The sequence below is a fragment of the Acomys russatus genome, chromosome 12 (assembly GCF_903995435.1).
Source record: "Acomys russatus chromosome 12, mAcoRus1.1, whole genome shotgun sequence".
NCBI lineage: Eukaryota > Metazoa > Chordata > Mammalia > Rodentia > Muridae > Acomys > Acomys russatus.
Window position 1 is genome coordinate 59216221 of NC_067148.1, and position 17100 is coordinate 59233320.

The 17100-nt window shown below is 48.7% G+C and overlaps 1 non-coding gene across 1 annotated transcript; it reads right to left on the minus strand.

Annotated features, from left to right (window-relative positions):
* Positions 1–1161: 1161 nt before the first annotated feature.
* Positions 1162–1294, minus strand: LOC127196773 (small nucleolar RNA SNORA24). Its single transcript, XR_007831541.1, has one exon. It is a non-coding gene; the product is annotated as a small nucleolar RNA SNORA24 (small nucleolar RNA).
* Positions 1295–17100: the final 15806 nt, after the last annotated feature.

Below are 17100 nucleotides of genomic sequence, written 5' to 3' on the forward strand. Positions count from 1 at the left end.
GATTTACTGAACCGGGTGGGGGCACACATTGGGCAACTGGAGAGGCCGTGACACGTGGCTGTTGCCATTCTGCAGAGAACTTTTAGAGAGTAGAAATGCCGCAGGGTGGACATGTGATGGGAGTGACAGAATTGCGACTCTTTCTTGGGCTTCTGACAAAGATGACTAAATTGGGTGGCAGTGCTGTTAGCTGGGATGTGAGATTCTGGACCAGGGTCAAGGGGGAGTGCAGATGATGGGCTTTGCTCTGGAGACTGTGAAAGCCAGCCAGCACAAGCACACAGATCTCAGAGGCAGTTCAGCTGATGAGAGCAGGAGGGCGCTTCAAGGGAACCGTGCTCAAGAGAGTCTTATGAGAGGCAGGTCCCAAAGGGAGGCCACCATGTTTACCAGCAAGAGGGGCCTGGGTGGAGGAGGGACAGGCTATCTAGGGCTAGCTGGGGCTGGTAATGCAGCCTCCCTGTGGGACTCAAGCTTGAATGGGTGTTACTTAAGCTAGAAAAAAAGTGAAATGGCCGAAAAACATCCTTAAAGATCTCACAGCTTGTTAGATCCTTCTAAGATTTACTGAGTGTAAATATGGAAAAAAATAAGACAAATTAACCTCACGTGGAAGATAGCTGACGTACGTTAGATGTTCAATGAGATGAAACTCACCTTTGAGGAAAGTAAACTTAAAGTCTGAGGTGGGAGTGGTGTTTACACGCATTTTGAAGTTAACTATTTGAGGTCACAAACTCACATATGGGACACAGGTAAGTTTAGGAGCACAATTAGGGTAAGGAAGAGTTCATTGAACACAGGCTTGGAGAAGAGGTCCACTTTGTTGTTGTTGTTGTTAACTTTGTTACTTACTGATTAGGAGCCAGGTTTTATTTGACACAGAAAACTAGCTGTTAATACCAGCTGAAATAAAACTTCAGACTTGTATTGAAAACTGTGGCCTATTAATATTCAAAACACCCATTTTCCAAGATTTAAATTGAGGGACCACTGTAAAATATCATGCAAGACATTGTCATGCCAGGGGCTGTCATTTTTATTTTCTTGATATTCTTTCTTTCTTTCTTTCATCACCCAACAGCAGTGAGTTCAGGTACTACTAGAAACATTCTAATAATAGCTTAGCAAAGCATGCACATCCCACTTCTTAATCGTGAAGAATGTTATTTGGGCAAATGAGAAACAGACAGCAAGTGAATGGAGACAGCTTTGCCAATAAATAAGAATATGCTGTCCTGTGGCTTGTGATGGGAGGCTGCCGGTAGCCAACAAGCCCTGAAAGTACACGGAGAGATGTCTGTTCTTAAACAAAACATCCAAACAGCACAAAACTCAAGAGCCAAAACATCTTGTACCCAAAAAAACCCTAAGACACATCCAGACCAGAAGAGGGAGAGCTGGTGGGGAGGGGTTCCTGGCCACAGAACAGGAAGATGCTAGGGTCAGAAGGTGAGGAGGGACCTGGCAGAGACGCAGGTGGTAGTTGGGTGTGCCCCAACTTCATAGGCATCAGGTGCAGGAAGTCAAGGGATAGGCAACAAATACTTAATTAGTTCCTACTCTGCCTCAGCGGTAGTATAAACCAGGCAGCCACCGGAGAATGAGGAAAATACTAGAAACATGAACCAACCCTTCTGAGTAAAGTGTCAAACCCCAGAGGGGGCGGTGCCAGAGGAAGGGTGGGTTGTCTAGGGCTTCCTGGATGATGTAAGGAAGGATGCTTGAGGGTAAGTTCCCTCCCAAGGTAGGAGGTATTGAAACTAGCCCGAGAGGAACAGGAAAAGTCAAGAGGGAGAATGAAAGGCTAGAAAACAAACAGCGAGTCCTACAGTCCAGGCTGTAAGCTACCGGGTCCTCTGTGGGAGTCCCGGTGCACTGACTTGGAAACCAAACCCAGGACTGGGTCGTTTGGTTTTTATTGCACTTCTCCACAGTGGAGTTAGGATACCTCGAACATTTATGGCAAAGTTTCAATCTTAAAAAAGGAAAAAACAAAAAACAAAAAAATAAAAAAAATTCTTTCACTGGTCAATCAGATGAAAAGCCTCACTGAAGGGAAAATTCCCAGTAGGCCTGGGCATCTGGCTGTCGGGTCTTAGTTACTACTGAGGCAACCTGGCTGGATTCCACACCGTGGTACTTGTCTGGGGGGAAGGAAATGGTTGCTTGTGCAGAGAACTGGTTTCCTGGGTCCCAGCGCACCTATGCTCATCACGCTGGGTCCAGGCGGCGGGGGTGGAGGTGTCCATCCGTCCCCGAGAGAGTTTGTATAAATGTTCAACGGCCCTGAGACTACTGCACGGATGTCCACGCTCGCGGTGCCGCACGGAGAAAACAGCAGGCGTTTAGAAGTGATGCCATTGGCTTCCAACTGCTTGCGACCAAACGACCCGGCTGCAGAAAAGCAAGACAAAAATGCAGCAGACGCCACTGACATTTGCACCCCGGCAGCCTCGTTTCTCAACGTTACACTTCTAAGTCGGGGGGAAGGGGTGGTGTTCTGAGCTCTGAATGGGAAAATAGCAAAGGTTCAGGGCTCCGCAACCATCAGGGAGGGGAAGGTGTCGCGTGCGCTCGCGTTTGCACGGGCGTGACGTCTTCACTCCACCGCGCAGCGGGGCCGCCCTGCGCTCCGTGGGGTTGCCATGGGGACCGGAGGGAAACTTTTTTTTCCCCCAAGCGCTTTCCGGAGTCTGGTGCTGGCGGCAAGCCGCTCCCGCCCGGTGGAGCCCCGGGGGCCCGCGGCGCGCGGCCGGCCGGCGTGGGAGGAGCTCGCGCGTCACGTGGCCGGGGCGGGGCGGGGCGTGCGCGCAGCCCACCGCCAGCCTGGCCGCCGCCGCCGCCGCCGCGTCCCATTCATGAGGCCCCGCGGGCTCGGCTGCGGCCCGCGGCTCCGGACAGACGCGGCGGACCCGCCCCCTACTCGCCCGCTGCTCGCCGCAGCCCGCCGATTGAGGTCCGCGCGCGGGGAGCGCAGGTGAGCGCGCCGGGGGTTCTCCGGGATGCGTCCCGACTCGCGGCCTCGCCTCGCGTGGGCCACGTAAGCCGCCTGATGGGGACCCCTCCACCCCACCCCCAGTCTCAGTGGCCGTCCTCGGGGCCCAGCGCGGCGCGGCCGGGGGATGGCCGCCGTGGCCGTGTCTGCGGTCGTCTCTCCTTCCTCTCCCCTCCCCGGCCCCCCAACCCCCGGGCCTGGGGGAGGGGGCGCCGAGCGGCGCGCGCGGTCGCGGCCATCCCCCGGCCGGGGCTAGCTGGCTGGCTGGCTGGAGAGGTGCTGTTATTGCCGCGGGGCCGTTGGCTTGCCGGCCGCCGCCTCCTGCAAGGCCGTGGACCGAGTTGAGAGGTGAGCAAGCCCGCTAGCTGCGGGCGACCCTCGGGGCCCTGGAAGGTCCTGGATGGTGTGGGAGCCGGAGCTCCACGGCCCAGTTTTGAACGCCGAGGATCGTCCCCAGCGTAAGAGGAATTATTTTCATTCAAATATTTAGGATGGCGTTTCCGCAGGCATAATTATGCAGGACGAGGCTAGGGGAGGTCGCCCTCGCTTTCAGAAAGTACTGGAACGCTTGGAGAGCCTGGAGGGGGGGTGGTGGTTAGTGAACAAGCGGCCACGCATATTTTTAATGCACCTTTGAGACTTAAAAATTTTTTTTAATTAAAAATTGAAACCGACTCCCTTGCTGCGCCGCTAAAGCTCATTTGCCAAGTGTTAACTAGTTAAGTTGATACTGAACCTCGCCTCGCTAACTTATAATATTTTGTTAATACATGGTCAGTTTTGAAATCTATTTTAGGATTATTTGGTCTGACCTTGATTTCTTTTCACTGCCTTAGGACTGAAAAGAGGAGCAGGTGACGCTGGACTGGGTTAGCAGTACAGCTGGCCACCAGGTGTAGGAGGAGACAGGTGTATGTAAGCCCTTGCTGGGCTGCCCTACTCAGCGTGCAAGCTCGATTTGCCTAGGGCAGCCACCCACACCCGACCCAACAAGAATATAAAAGAACAAAGCTAAGTGGGTGTCAGGCACTGTGGGTGACTTCTTCCTTGCAATATAAGTGTGTCCTCGATTGTGTGTGTGTTTTTTTTTTTTTTTTTTTTTTTTTTTTTTTTTTTTACCGGACCCAAGGATCTTCGCTTTGGAGTAGTAAGTAGTAGGGCATAGCTGCAGAATGCTAGAAATGAGATGGCCGGTTCTCCTTTCGCGTTTGGCACAAGAGGCTTTAAACATGAGAGTGCGTGAAAAACCCTTGAGCGCCAAGGACAGTTAAGAAGCAGGTAAAGGGTGGCCGGGGGTTTTTTGTGTGCTTGCTCTCATCTCTTGGCGTTGGGAATGTTGGCTTACTGACTGGACCATTCCCTGGCCGGGCACAGCCTCCCTGCAGGCAAGACTCCAGTAGCTGTGTGTTACCAAGCACACAGGCTGGCTTTTAGAAGAGGCTTTGGCGCGGTCTGGTTGAGTGGATGTGGGAAGCAGGAAGCAGTTCGTCCTTGTAGGTCACTGGGAGCCAGTGGATCTTCTTAGAGCATCAAATTTTAAAAATTATTTATTTATTTACTTATTTAGCGTGGATAATCTTGCTGCTACCACAGGTCAGGGGTGGTCAAAGGTTGTTAGGCCAGTGAACATTTCGCTGGACATTTTGTAGTGTTTAAATATTAATACTCAACTTAAATATAGTACGGGCCACTGTGTGAGCAGTTACTCTCTCTCTGTACGGTGTGCGTAATACACTTGAGAAATGCACCGCTGAGCCGCAGTCATTCTGGCAGGGAGGTGGACTGGGCCGCTGCTTAGGTGCCCAGCAGCCCGTGGACAGGTTCTTAATCCAAGTCTTTGCGTTTTCTCATTTAAACCCTTCAGGCCTGTCACTGTGTGTGTGTGTGTGTGTGTGTGTGTGTGTGTGTGTGTGTGTGTGTGGTTCAGGGGCACTGTAGGACATGTACCTGCTCTGTCAGTTGGGAGGCAGTGTTACAGGAGTTTATTTGGAACTTTGCTGTTAGCTGTCTAAATGCCTTCATTGATAAGTGAATTGCTACTTGGCAGCTTTGACGCAGGGTCTCGGGACCCGTCACTTGGCTTTCATGGCAAAACAGCTCACAGCTTTGTAGTCAGGGCTGCCGTTGGCCGAGTTCTATATGAGCTATGTCTCTTTAAGAGCTTGAAGATCACAGCCTGGGGTGATAACAGTCTGGGCATGTCTTGATAATAAGTTTGTTGTTGCTGTTGTTGTTGAGACAGTGTCATATAGATAGCTCAGACCTTGAAGTCACTGTGCAGTGTGTGCCACCACAGTTGGTTTAGGAGGCTCTGGGACCTGAAGCCAGCCAGGGCTTTGTGCATACTAGGAGAGTACTTTACCCACTGGGCCCAAGCCCATTCTAATAAAGTCTCTTAATTTGTCTTACTTGCTCTGCTAACAGTTAACCATTTTGGGGCTCTTCCTCCCCTACCATTGCTGTCCGTGAATGTGTGCACTTGAGCGCATGTAAACAAGGAAGGAAGTCATGTGCCCTTCTCTGGAGGCCGAGTGTTAAGTTACTCTGGTATGCCAGCAAGTCTGACCCCACTTCTTCCGCAGTGCTAGGGAGCAGGTGTGTGAAACACCAGTGGTGCTGGGATCTGAACGCGGGTCTTCACGGTTGGCGATTAGCCAATCGGGCCACCGCTCCAGCCACAGCAGCGTACTTTAATGTAAAATACTGGACAGTTTTGCTCACTCTTGAGGACCACGCGATATCAGTAGGGATCCCTAGCTGTGGCTAGCACTTGTATGTGGTGGCAGCGTGCCCATGCCAGTCCTGTATGTGGTGGCGGTGTGCCCATGCCACCCTCACCTTCCCCCTGTGGTTTAGTTAAGGCAGGAAGCTTGAGCTGGTGCTCGCCTCCTATTAGTTTCCACAGCCTGGAAGGACATGAGAGGAGGAAAAAAAGAAAAGAAAAAAGAAAAATGCAAATCCAGCCTGTATGATACATAAGCTCCAATTTGTCAGGATGTCTAGCATAAAAAGAAATGATGGGTTTCTGCAGTGTTAGCAGAGGTCAGCATCTGGACCAGCTGCTTCCAGGTCCTTGGAGTCTTGTTCAAGGAATTGGAAATGACGCACAAGAGAAGTAAAGCAGCAAGAAGGTATATTAAGAGCAAAGCCACAAGGCTCTCTGTGCTTTGTCCAGTGTTTGGCTGTGAAGTGTGGGGAAGGACAGAAGGACCTGGAGGGGACGGGAGCTCCACAAGAAGACCAACAGAGCCAGCTAACCAGGGCCCAGAGGGGCTTGTGGAGACTGAAGCACCAAGCAAGGACCATGAATAGCCTGGGCCTAGACCCCCTACACAGATGTAGATGATGGGCAGATCAGACTCCCTGTGGGTCCCCAGTAAGGAGAATATGGGCTGACTCTGACATGGACTCTGTTGCCTGCTTTTCAGTCACTCCGGCATGGCAGGACTGCCTTGCCAGACCACGGGGAAAGAAGATGAACTCAGCCCTGATGTGACATAATGAGCTGGGATGGTGGGGGGAGTGGGGGCTCCCCTCTTCTGTGGAATAGTGGAGAGGAGATGGGGGAGGGTATGACTGGGAAAGGGGGCTCCCCTCTTCTGTGGAATAGTGGAGAGGAGATGGGGGAGGGTATGACTGGGAAAGGGGGCTCCCCTCTTCTGGATGTGGAGAGAGATGGGGGAGGGTATGACTGGGAAAGGGGGGCTCCCCTCTTCTGTGGAATAGTGGAGAGGAGATGGGGGAGGGTATGATGGGAAGAGAAGAGGGAGAGGCCACTATCAAAATATAAAGTGACTAAATAAATTAATTTCTTTTAAAGAGGGGGGAAAAAAAGCCTATGGCAGTTGCCCCACTTGTAATCCCAGCACTTTGAGATTTTGAGGCAGAAGGAGTTTGCCAGTTCCAGGTCAGCCAGCCTGGGCTACGTAGTGAGACCTTACCTCACCAGCCTTCCCAACCAACAAATGTGTTAGGTGAGCTGTGCTCCCCTGTGAGACACATAGTGTGTGATGTGACTTAGCATCAACTTCCAATTGGATTTATTCATTGACTACAGTTGAGTCTTTGAAAAAACAAAACAAAACAAGTTTTTACGTTTACTAGTTTGTATACCTGTGGAGCCAGTGCTGTTCTACCACGTGGGTTCTAGGGATCCAACTCAGGTTGTCAAGCTTGCTGCCTGCTGTGCCGCCTCACAGGCCTTAGAGCCCTTTGCGTGGAGAGCCTTTGGATATTAACTTTCCGTGGTTTTTACTGGTAGAATTCTAACTCGTGTAGCTTATCAAAGCAGTTGCTTTGTCAGCTTTCCCCGCCTCTATCCTACCTCTGTGCAAAGCCAAGGTGGTATTTGACTGCTAATCCCTTTAGAATTCTTTTTGGCTTATCTGGGTCACAGTTGAGAAAGGTGGTGTGCTCCCGCAGCAGGAGATTTTAAAGATCTGTTTACAGGATGGAGCTCAGAGCTGTGTGACTTGGTGCTGTACTTACTGTGGTGACACACACTTTCAGTGTGAACTGTCCAGTGTAGGTCTTGTATCTTTGGTGGGTAGACACTGGCTTCCAGAGGAGCGGACCTAGTGGGGTTTGGCAGCCAGTGGATTGCTTTTCTCTCCCGGCCTTTATCCAGTTTCTCAGCAAGTCCTTCCATCTGTAGTTAATTTTACTAGCTGTAACTGAACACTAAATTAAATTTCACCTGACTGTCTGATTCCATGCCTTCATTTGCTTCTCGTTCCAATTCTGTTAGCTTCGTGCGTGGCTTGGTGGTAGGTTTTGTCTCTGCTCTTCCCTTGTGTCACAGAAGCGCAGATGAGATGCTAAGTGGTGGCTTACACATCCCGGTATCATCAGCTCTTGCTGTCCTGTTCTGGAACATACAATGAGTCATTCTTCCTTTCCGTGTTCTCTGGGTTTTTGGTTTTTCTTCTGCACTGATCCCCACCTCCCTGTGTGTCGATTAACTTCCCCCTCACATGTGGTGGCGTGTTACTTGGTGCTACTGTGTGCTTCTTGGGGATTTCTCTGGCGTCAGCTGTGGATTCCTTGTAGTAGTTAGTCATTGTTAGGGTGAATTACATGGACTTCTTAAACTTTTTTGACATTCCATGTAGGCAAAGACCCTTTGACTCTGTTCTCTGTAGGTGTTGAACTAAAGGGGGAAGTATGGATCCAGGTCCTGGGAAGCTAGTCCTCGCGGTACAGCCAAATCCAGTGAGAAAGTGGGACCTGAGGACTGGCGGCAAGTTGGGCTGACACCTGTGCAGTAGATTCTGTAATAAAATATTCCTGGGAATATTAGCTATTGACTCATTATTGCCTGAGACATCTTAGAGCTGGTTCTTTCTGAGCTCATTTCAAGGTCTAGTTACTTTGTGTTTGCTTTGAGATGGGATCTCACTGTGTAGACCAAACTGACCCTGAAGTTACTGAGATCCACCTGCTTCTGCCTCTCAAGTGGTGTGCTACCATGCCTTGCCTGATCAAAATGTCTACCATCCATTAGGACTAAAATTAGGAGTCTCTATGTGGGGAGGGTTGTTTACTCTTGTTTGTTCATATGTTTTTGTCAGACAAGGTCTCATTCTGGAGCTCTGATTGGTTTGGAACTCACCATGAGCCCTATGGTGGGCTTGAATTCCCAGCAATGCTGCTTCAGCCCCCCCAAGCACGGAGACTACAGGCATATGCTACAACAGGATGAATGTCTGAGCGTTGGGAAACAGAGTGGCTTGCTGTGCCCTGTATTATCTTCTCTCGCTCTACTGCCTGAGTATTATTAAGAAAATAATATATGGAGGAAGGAAAAAGAAATGAGCTATATAAAATTTTGATCCAAACTTGATCAAACCAGACAGTTTTGAAGAGCTCATCATAAAATCAGATGTTTTGCATTGTAAATTAAGGCAAAATGGCAGAGCAAAGAAAATGAGCTTATTAAAAAGCTATATTCAAATAGGTAGTCTTGAGCTGTGGGTTCAATATCTAGCATTTGTGGCAAAGACAAAGGATTTTCCAGTCTTTATTTCCAGACTCCAGTCTAACCACTTGTTAGTCCCATAAACACATCGCAAAATTAAGAAAAAGTCTTCAGAAGTTGGCAGCATCATTTTCAATCAACGAGAAACAATTATATAACCTATTATTTACTTAGCAAATGCTACAACTTTCTTAGGTTTATATCTTTCCTCAATTAGTTGCAAAGTGTAAACTAAAATGGGATAGAATTGTATGCCCATAGGCATTCTATAGGCAAAGGCTTTCCTCAGTTCTTAAACATCAACAAAACAAACGTCTTTTAAATGTGACAACTGAGAATGCTTTGATGAAGCAAAGTTAGACACATAATCATCAGGGTGATAACAGCCCAGGGAACAGCGTGTGAGTTCAGGATTGCCTGCGTTGGCGTGGCCTGTGGGCGTCTGTGGGGAGTGCCCTCAAGTGGACTGCCGTTCCCTGGCTTGAGGCTGTGAACTGTGGGAAAGGGATAGCTCCCCGGTTTCCACTCTATGTTTCCAGGATCAGAGCTAAGCATGTGCAGCAATTCCCCCTTTTCACTGCACATCTTCTCTCTGTGGTGAGCGGTGGTGTCCTGGCTTTCATTTCTGGACACAAGTCATGAATCCAGACTCACATGGTCGGTCAGCAGCGTCTGTCTTGTCCTGAGTGTCGCGCGGCTCTCTTCTGCGCTTCATCTCTTCCCGTCCTAATTCTTTGCTCATCATTTTCTCTCCACTATTTGAACTTGTGACTTTTGAGATGTTAGCTAGTTTCTATAATTAAGCCTTTTTGTGTTTTTCTTTTCTGTTCCTGATTCTCCTGCCCTTGTTCCCCCCCCCCCCCCCCGACAGGGTTTCCCTGTGTAGCCCTGGCTATCCTGGACTCACTTTGTAGACCAGGCTGGCCTTGAACTCACAGAGATCCATCTGCCTCTGCCTCCTGAGTGCTGAGATTACAGGTGTGCGCCACCATGCCTGGCTTACTTTATCTCTTTTTAAAAGTGTTTCCTAACTTTAACTTTTCTTTTTGAAGTGCTTTGGTTTATGGCTTGTGTCTGTGTGCTCAGACTAGACATGGCTAGGAACAAATTGGAACACTGGGAAATACCGCCTTGCCAAGGCCCTGGTGGTTCCTCCAGCTGATTAGGGAGCAGATATGTTACCAGAGCCTGCAGGCCAGAGGACATGAAGATGGCAGAGAATCCAGGTGCCTGTTGCGCTCTTAGGCTTCTCCCTGCACGGAGAACCACCCGTGCCCTTGCCCGTGGAAGCTGAAGGCGTGGCTGGCGGGCACTGGGTTCTCATTGATAGTCCTGTCTGCGTGGGTTCCTGAGCTGTTGGCATTTTTTCTGTTTTGATTGCCCATGGTGGAGCCGTCACTGGGTCGTGCAGTTACGGCTCCATCTGTGGTCCAGGGTTCTGTGGACACTTTCCATTCTCAAGGACTTTGGCCGGTTCAGTTTGCTGTCACTTCTGTTGGAAGAGGACTGGGGCGATGCCTCACTGAGCTTAAGACCACAGCAGCTTTTGGAGAACTAGTCAGTGTTTCGGAGGATGCTTCACTGATAGAGTTTGCCTTACGGTTTTCTCATGACAAGACGGGGTCGTGACTTACTAAACGGAGCCATGGAAGGTAAAGACCGTGTGAGTTAGTGATGTGGCCTTGGTTACCAGGGTCAGAGTGGCACATCAGACTTCTCTACTGAAACGTAATCTATGTGTATGCATGTTTTGTCTGTCTGTCTGTCTGTCTGCCAGCCCGCCTGCCTGTCTGTGTGCCATATGTATGCCTGGTGCCTGTGGAAGTCAGAAGAGAGTGTTTGTTGGATTCCCTGGAACTGGAGTTACGAGTGATTGTGAGATTCCATGTGGGTGCTGGGACAGAACCCAGGTCCTTTGCAAGAGCAACACACTCTCTTTACTGCTCAGCCGACGCTCCGCCCCTGTCTGTCTATCTGTCTGTCTGTCTATCTATGGGGGAGGCTGCATCGCCGTGAGTGTGTGGAGGTCAGAGGACAGCTCTCCAGGAGTGGTTCTTGTTTACCTGGTTAAGGCAGGGTCTCTGGTCTCCAGGAATTGGTTCTTTGTTTACACACTGTTCAGGTCTCTCTTGTGTTTTGCTGCTGTGCCGGCTGTGAAAGCTTCCCCCGTCCCTTCTCTTAACTCCGTTCCCTTCTCCCTGCTTCTTGTGTGACCCGGGACATTCTGCTGGCCCTAGCTCATGTTCCTTAGAGACTGCTCTCCCAGTGTACATCTAAAGGGTAGGCGATCTCCTGCCCCTTCTGAGAGTACACTATCTGTGTGTTTGGAATTTTACATGAGAACGCGAATCTCGCTTGGGTTGATTAATTGCGGTGATTTGCTTACATTGGAATAGATTTTCAGCTAGTCCCTCACACCGTGGGTTGTTTTGATGAGGGCCGTGTAACAAAGTGTGTGCTTGGGTAGCTTCAAGAACAGAAATTCATTGTGTCTCAGAATTTTGACTGAAGCTAAGATGCAGGCTGCATGCAAGGGTTTGTGTGTGCTACCTCTCTTTTTTGTGTGTATCCATTCCAAATTTCTTGTTTACGAGGATCCCTTTTATATTGGAGTAGGGCACCTTTGGGGAGGGAGCCGATCTCTATGTAGGTAGCCCTTGCTGTTCCTGAATCCCAGAGATCTGCCTGCCTCTGCCTGCCCAGCACTGAGATGACTGCTTTGGAGGACACACTCCAACCCCTAATAGCTCCGGGGAGGCTAGGTAAGTCCTTGTGTGGGTGTAGCAGGGTGTCTAGTTATAGTCATTTTAAGGTGTTTTTAGGTGCTGTCTTCACAGAATAACAGAAAGCTCTTAGGAAATAATTTGAGATAATAACAATAATCTAGAGAGTTTTGTTCAGTCTTGTGTAACTGGTAACATTTCTGCTAATTCTTGGGTGTTTAATAGTTTAGCATGCTTCACTCTTGCTTTCTAAAGTAATTCAAAGGTTGGAAAAATGAACATAGCAGTGGGGGCCTGGTGAAACAGCTGATCTTGTCTCTTTTACAGGATAGTCATGTGACCATAGTCAGCCCATACCAGTGCCTTCCTGGGGCCTTGATACTGCATTTCCAGATAGCCGCTGTCCTGGAGTTCTTCTTAAAGTTTTCTTACTCTGGTCTTGTCCAGTACCTATACCTACAGCAGCCGCTGGCCCCTCCCCCACTTCCCTTTTCTGTCTATCCTAATCTAAGGTCTGATTTGTTTCCCTTCTATTAGCATAAAGCACAGTGATTACAGCTGGCTGGTCAGCCAGCCTCTCTGGGCTCCTCTGGGCTCACTGCTTGATCCACTCCACAGAGGAGGAAGCCTCAAGTCCCCACATCCTGCTGCTTCACTGACTGGTGCTCTTGGACCTGCTGCTCCCTTGTTGAAATCACTTGACAACTCCCTCTGCAGTTCCATCTGGAAGTGAGGGGTAGCATCTCTCTTGGAAGGGGGTGGGGGGGTACGTTCTGAGAACTAAAGGCAGAAGAAAGTGGAGGTGTTTAGAAAAAGAAGTGAATGAGTGTAAAGGTTTGCTTCTGTGCTGTCAACAAGCAAAACTGGTGATGTTATTTGTGCCTTAAAAAAAGTTACTGTGCTTTACCAGTCATGGGAGATAGTCCTCCTACCTGTAGGAGTCACTGAGTGACGACCGATGCCGTGTATGAAGCCACTTTTAACTAGAGCGACACACATCTAGATCCTAGCACAGCTCATTGCGAGGTGACTGGCAAGTGACCGCGCCTTACGATGCAGTCTCAAAGGGGACGGCTGTAGCTTTGACCTCAGTAGTGTTCCTTTGCATAGGACTTAGGTTTAAAGAATACAAGCCTCCAAAAGTGAAGTGTACATATTTATGAAGTGTTGCTGCTGATACCTGCTGTGCAAAAGTTTGCAATTAGCTTTGGAGTTTATAGCAGGAGTTTATAGCACAGAGATTGGTGGCTGAGGAAGGTCTTTGGAGAACCAAGTAAGACTTGAGGGCATTTTCTGTCCGAGGTAGAGATGTAAATATGTGTACGGGGAGAGTATGCTGCCCTAGCGTGTGGGAAAATACCAGTTTTTTTTGTACAAGGACTGCTGTGGAGTGTGTGTCTGTGTTGTGTGTGTGGTGTGTATATCTGTGTATATCTGGTCTGTGTGTCTGTCTTTGTGTCTCTGTCTGTGTGTGTGTGTGTGTGTGTGTGTGTGTGTGTGTGTGTGAGAGAGAGAGAGAGAGAGAGAAGCCTAGTGCCTTGGGGCATGGCTAGGTAAACACTCTACCTAGCCCCTTCCTTTCCCATGTTATCAGCAAGATTTACATTTAAATTATATTGGTACAACTGCAGAACACCTCTCCCACTAAATTATTCTCTTAATGTTAGTGGTGGAGCATTTTCTATCCTTGAGGTAGATAAAGATTTTAGAAATTGCTAAAAGTTATTTACTGCATATCTGCTGAATCATACATGGAAGAGAAAGGAATTAATTTTTGGTTTTATAAATTTGGTGACTATATAAGTAATGACCCAGTTTTTATCCCGTGTAGCACCTAAATTAAATTGAAAGAGCACTTTTAGGCATTAGCTGGCTCAGGGGTTTAGCGTGCTCACTGCTGTTAGGTTCACAAAGCACTTGTAGCTCTAGAACAGTCCATGCCTGTGCCTGCAGAGCACCCGTCCTCACATACACACCCCATATTACACATACTTTAAAAATAATAAAAAGAAATATTTCAGAAATAAAGAATTCCTTCAGTAGAAAAGAAGAACAGATAATGTGCTAGTTGATGGATGGTGAGTTATCACACCTGCATGGCTTTCCAAACGCTGAGTGTGATTACAGGGCGTGTGTGACAAGTCAGAAAGGAGCACCTGGGCGGGTGCCTGGCCTTTCTGAGCCGCAGGCCTGGAGAGCTCCGGCTGCAGTCTCACCCTCGCAGCCATCTGTGTAGTTGTAGGGCTCTTTTCAGCCACTTCAGTCCCGTTCTGTCTATTTGTGGCTGAAATGTGAACTGTCCTGTTGTACAGTGAAGAGTGGGGGTTCAGTGGGTTTGAGCTCTTTGCAGTGGGAAGATGATTTGTAAAGCAGTGACAATCAGGTTTGTTTGTTTGTGTGCCTCCTGGTCCCTCTGAGTGGTGTGAGCTCCCTCTGCAGGGGTCCTGAGTGCTGACTGTGCATGGGTTTGGCCTTGTCTTCTCACCGCTTCTAGGTACAGTGCGTAGGTCCTGCCTGACAGGTGTGTATGCCCATGCCTCTACAGAGGAGCCGTAATGAAGCTCAGGTCAAGCTGAGACTGAGAAAGGTCAATGGCAAGTGGGAGACTGTGACATAAAGCTGCCTACATGCCTGCTGGCCCACTGCCAGCATTTCTGCGGGCCTCATCAGACAAGTGGCATTCGCCTAGTTGTGTTTCCTGGGTTGGGCTTGATGGGCAGGCAGCTGCAAACCCAGCCCTGGGAAGGCTGGCAGGCGCAGCATGAGCTTGAGGCCAGCCTAGGCTGCTAGTGAATTCTGTCAGGGCTGATGGTGAGAGCCCGGCTCAAAGCTGACCAACCAACAAAACAAATAAATTAAAGGAGTCGGGGGAGATCCCGCCAGGGCAGTTCTGCTCCTAGAGACTTTCAAAAGCGACCCAGGATTTTTTGTTGTTGTAGTTGTCACACTTTAGGAGAGGGTGCTGCTGACATCTAGTGGCTGGAGGCCAGGGGACGCTGAACGTTCTTTCATCCCTAAAGAAATTATCTGACCCAAAAGTAGCATGCTAAACTATTAAAAGCTATAAGCCAATCAACTGACCCTGCCCCCACCCCATGGTGTCCTGTCCTTCGTCAGCTGTCCCAGGCTTAGGGTTAGGACAGTGTGACCTGACTGACGCTAACCACCAATTCTCTTGGATAAATTGATTATGCATTGAAACACCTTGTAGATGTCTGAGAAGATGCAAACTGTGTTTCAGATGTTGGTGTTGTAGGAAGACTAATTAATAAAACAACAGTTTTTTTCTTTAACGCCACACTAGGCTTCCAGATGGTAGACACAGAGAGACTAGGATTTATTACTAAGCTGTAGATGCTATGCTGGGCAGGTTCTAAGCTACTCTAATCTTACTGCCCTTAAAACCCAATAAAGCCATCACTTGCCAATCTTGATGACTCCCCGGTGGCTCCTGCTCCATCAGTCTGCCTCCTGCCGTGTGCCCTTGCCTGGCTCTCATCCTCATGTTGCTTTCAGCCCCAAGCCCGGGAACCTAACATTCCGCCTCCCTCTTGTGCCCATCACAGGCTTCAGCATTTTATTAGCCAGTCTGGGATAACTGGGGACCATTTCTGTAGGTTTCAGGGTAGCCTGGCTGTACTGGTAATACCTTGTATTAAGGAAAAAAATATGAGTACTAATGCTACAATTTTTTCTCTTACACATCTTACTGATTTTTGGTGGGTCCCCCTCCCCACCCCCAGTGTTGGGAATTGAATGCAAAGCCTTCTGTATTCCAGGCAAGTACTCTACCTGTACTTTTAGACAAACTTTCAATTGAAACAGATTCACCTTCTTAAAAAAATAGTTTCAGAATTCTGATTGTTTTCTTTTAATTGAAGTGTCAGTGATTATACAAATTATTACATGGTATCAGACTAAACATGGTGTTACAGTTTTCAAACAAGCTAGGCATGGCAGTGCACACCCATAGCACCAGCGTGTCGAGGTGGAGGCAGGAGGGTCAGAAGGAATTTGAAGCCAGTCTAACCTTGGAACCCTTTCTCAGCAAACCAAAAACAGAAAGAAAAAAACAGAACATTATACGAAGTAAATATCTTTTTGCCACTTTTTTCTGCTAGTTATTTCCTTAACTGCATGTGAAAAGAATGAATGGAGAGGTAGTGATAATGAGAGAGACACTTAAGGGTGGATGCCTTGGAAGCTTAAAAAAGAAAAGTAACAAAAACAGCTGACTACAGAAAAAAAATTAGGGTTGCAGGTCCTCTTGGCCCATTTCAGTGACTGTGTTGCCATGAAGGAGCAGTGTCTTCCTGACAGCACACATCTCTCTGTTGGTCCAGGGCAGAGCAGCTGCTGGTTGAAGGCAGCAGCTCTCAGCCAGCTTTCTATCATAGGCCTCTACGGCAGCGGTAGCCAGCACCAGTCTTCCTCACTGATATGCACGATCTACGTTTATTCAGTTGTGTCCTTGACACATTGTCTTTGAGTTCTTAGTGGTTTATTGTTTTAAATGAACTTTATATCTGAAAGAATTATTACACCTCCCCCCCCCCCCAAAAAACGCCACAAACCTGAAAGATAATAAGGGATTTCCAGTTTCGAGTTCTTAGTCAACACTACAGCTGTGACCCATTTCCATAGGCGAAGAAGGCAGCATGAAGGAGAGCGCCCTGCTAACTGCTAGGAGAAGTCACAGGGACAAAATAGTCAGTTACCGGGTTTCCAGGAAGTCCAGAGATTCTCGAGGTGCAGATGCCGTGGGGAACCATTCAGAGAAGGCCAAGTCCTCTCAGGAGTCCACGGACGACAGGCTGGCTGACACCTCCATGAGCTGCCACAGATTTTTTTTTCCCTGTTTTTTGGTCTTAGAGGAGTAAACTGTGTCTCCTCCTGCTGTGGCCTCAGCGTGTTGTTTCTAGAAAATGAGTTATGTCTGAAGACGGCAAAGCCCACACTTTTAAATCTTGACAGTGAGACTTGTGTCTTAACATTCTTTCTGTTCTTTAGTCAGATCTGACTGTGGTCCAGGCGGCCTGTAACTGTAGGTGCCTCAGTCTCCCGAATGCCGCCGTCTCTCCTGCTCCTGTGACACTTCTTGTCTGTGAAATAGGGTGACACAGCCCACTCAGCATGTCATTCCTGTCTGTGCAAGCTGAGGGGGGGTAAAGGACGTTGAAACAGAAAGTTTCATATAGTTAAATAAGCCGTGTATCTCAGAAAGAGCCAAGGACACCCCCACATACCCTGCACCCTCACATATACCCACCCCATACATACCCCCACAACTACCCATACCCCCACATATACCCCACCCCCATGCATACCCCCACAACTCCCCACACCTATACACACATACCCACAATTCCCCACACCCCCATGTACACACCTCACACCCACAA